Raw genomic sequence first — 3,414 nt, 5'->3', positions numbered from 1 at the left:
CTTATTGATTATTCCTGACTGACGCGCTAGTCTGGCATATTCACTCAGTATGTGTTTTAATGGAAGTTGCCCTCTGAAACCAATCTAAGGTCACTCCCTTTAACTTTTACCCCCATAATGGTTTAGGCTGGGAGTAGCGGACGCTATGAACAGTGAATATGCTAATTCTGTTGTTGTTTTGATGAAAGCACATGCAAGACAACATTTCAGTCCAGGCAGAGATGTTGTTGATGTTGTTTCATAGCTTGCACTGGAAAGTGTTTTTACTGATTGCTAAGGAAACAGGGACCCAGAGGTGACTACCCTGTCTGATCACGTGATTCCCTCACTGAGATCAGGGAATGGGGAAAGAGAGCTGTTTTAAAGTGTGTGTGTGTGTGAGTGTGTGTGTGTGTGTGTGTGTGTCAGTCTCTGCAATGCCCCCTTCAGCCGATTTTCTCCCTGGAAAATAGTTTGTTTTGCCATGAAGGGAAACTCTTTTTGAAGCCATATGGATTAAGTTTCAGTGGCACTCCAGTCTTCTTTTCACCTACTTTAACACCTGATTTAAAGTAGGAAGGTGCTTCTTAAGCAAAGGGAGAGGCAGATGACATCACCGATTCCCTACTCCTTGAAGATTGCAGTTGTCTAAAAAACACAGCTCAAAATGTATATTTTTATATTACTAGTATAGTACTTATACTTGGGATATCGCTTTTCAACAAAGTTAAAAAATCACTGGAGGACATTAAGTGGAAAATGGGGTTTGGAACTGAATGCCTAAGGTTAGAATCTTGCCACTTTTTGGTCATTGAAACTTTTGTTAATTTTTGTTAATTCCGGCCAAACCCGGACAACGCTGGTCCAATTGTGCGCCGTCCTATGGGACTCCCAATCACGGCCGGATGTGATGCAGCCTGGATTCGAACCAGGTACTGCCGTGACGCCTCTTGCACTGGGATGTAGTGTCTTAGAAAACTGCGCCACTCGGGAGCCAAGAATATAATGTTTCTGAACACTTCTACATTGATTTGGATGCTACCATTATTACGGATAATCATGAATAATGATTGAAAGTTAGAGGAACAAAGATCATAGCCCAAAACATGCTAACCTCTCACCATTACCAATAACAGTGGAGGTTAGCATGTTAGGGGGGTGGGGTATATGTCTCAAACTTTCTCACTCACGATTCATACATGATTATCCACAATCATGGTAGCATTAATGTAGAAGTGTTAAGAATCATATTATATTATTTACAATAAAAGTGACAACAATGAGAATTCATTATTTACTATTCATTTCTATTGGGCACAACATAATCCGAAACACAACCAAAACAAACAGCAAATGCATCCAACAAGTTTGTAGAGTCACAACCTTGATGTAGTCTTTGCATTCTAGGAATTTGTGTCCAAAATACTAAATTTGACTACTTTAATACACATACTTTAAATTAATTTGACACCTTCAAATGGGGGGGGGGACTAGATACATAGAAATTAAAGCATTAAACAGTAAAACCGATATGCATGAAAATACCCTCAAATGAGTTGACATTCTGTACTGTCGCCTCATAAAACATTTGACCTGTCCAAACAAATACGTAGGGTAAGAGTACATAGCTACATTGCATATTCAGAAATCGCTTGGTTGGTTTGTCATTGTCTTAATTTTGATCTTGACGCATCATAATTTTGTTACCGATGGTATCATTTATAAACTCATCCTTTTTGTAATGTGCCTGAGCTATGGAGAAAAGTATTCATTTTAATTTAGCCTTTCATGTGAAACATATTCAAGCTTGAGAATTAAATAAAGTACTTATTCAACTATTGGCCTCATCTTATGTGCTTGTTTGATTTATTTAATATGAACATTCCCCATGAATAAACATCCGTTTCAATGTGAAACTACACAGTTAACTGAGAAGGTAAACACTTGGAAGTGATGATTAATCATGGATCAATGAAGTACACAATTTCTTTAATTGATGATGAACTTGTTTGTCTGATCCACATTGAAACCTCTACCCACTAGCCACTTGTGTAGAGGAATTGATAGGTTGATAAGAAGTATAAGCAAAATTATAGAAATCCCACCTAGTTTACTAGGATCATGATGAGCTTAAAGGTTGTCGCCTGATGAAATGGTGAAGATGTAATAAATGTGTAATGTCTTAATTCTTATCTCACAGATTATTAACACCAGTTTTTTGTGCGGTATTAAAAAAAAAAAAAATTGCCTATGGTGACTATTGTTACTTTGAAAATAAGTAATAAATAACCAATGTTAAATTTTGTTTATTCTGCAAATAATATCAAAAAAGTATACAACAGGCCTAAGTATGTTGGAGCTTCTTTTAGTCAGTCAAGGTTTGTTACAGTTTAAGAAAGATCCACGTAAACAGAAATAGATGTCCAGAACAGAAGCACTTGATGCTAAAACAAGGATACCTCTGAACTCAAGTGTCATTAAAAACCATTCTGTGCAGTTCTCATCTTGTACCCCAGTACCAAAAACCTATTGGATAGGCCTACAGTCAGTCTCTCTCGCTCTTCACACACGAGTGATCCTCACACTAGATGATCGGCTGGGTCAATATCTGTCCAGTCAGGATTTTAACCCCCCACCCTCCCTATGTCTGCTGGAGTCCAAATCCCAACCACATCTCTCCCCTACTTTTCTGCTCCATATCCATCCACTTCTCCCTCCAACTGCAGCAGGGCCGGCAGCAGAGAGGAGGATGGAGAGAGAGAAACATACCCTCTACTCCCACCCCTTCCTCTGTGAATCCTGCATTTAGAGTCTCAACTGGAACTTGTCGTTTGAAGGAGGAAATGGTGGATTGGAGCATGTGGTGGTTTCAAGTGCCATCTTCAGCATAGCGGAGCGTTGGAGAGAAATATGGGAGTTGGGGGGCAACTCTCTCCATCCCTCCATCACTCACTCACTCCTCTTCCCTGCTCAGACTAAGATCCTCAGTCTGTATCTGTGACAAAAAATACAATTAAAATAAACCTTACATGGGTAATTAGTGTGGTGCCACTTTATACCCTGACTGTACAAAACAAAAAGAACATCTGCTCTTTCCATGACAGACTGACCAGGTGAAAGCTATTATCCCTTATTGATGTCACCTGTTAAATCCACTTCCAAATCAGTGTAGATGAAGGGTTAAAGAAGGATTTTTAAGCCTTGAGACAATTGAGACATGTGTGCCATTCAGAGGGTGAATGGGCAATACAAAATATTTAAATGCCTTTGAACGACACACCGGTTTTAGTGTGAAGATCTGCAATGCTGCTGGGTTGTTCCACACTCAACAGTTTTCCGTGTGTATCAAGAATGGTCCACCACCCAAAGGACATCCAGCCAACTTGACAACTGTGGGAAACATTGGAGTCAACACTGGCCAGCATCCCTGTGGAA

At 39.6% G+C, this 3,414-nt stretch overlaps 1 long non-coding RNA gene across 1 annotated transcript; it reads right to left on the bottom strand.

Moving 5' to 3' along the window:
- Nucleotides 1–1,833: 1,833 nt before the first annotated feature.
- On the bottom strand, nt 1,834–3,354 carry LOC115169397 (uncharacterized). Its single transcript, XR_003870860.1, has 2 exons — nt 3,260–3,354; nt 1,834–2,974 (listed from the first exon to the last, which is right to left on the bottom strand). It is a non-coding gene; the product is annotated as an uncharacterized LOC115169397 (long non-coding RNA).
- Between the last annotated feature and the right edge of the window lie 60 nt (nt 3,355–3,414).

This window comes from Salmo trutta, chromosome 31, assembly GCF_901001165.1.
Source record: "Salmo trutta chromosome 31, fSalTru1.1, whole genome shotgun sequence".
NCBI lineage: Eukaryota > Metazoa > Chordata > Actinopteri > Salmoniformes > Salmonidae > Salmo > Salmo trutta.
This window is presented reverse-complemented; position numbering and strand designations above follow the sequence as displayed.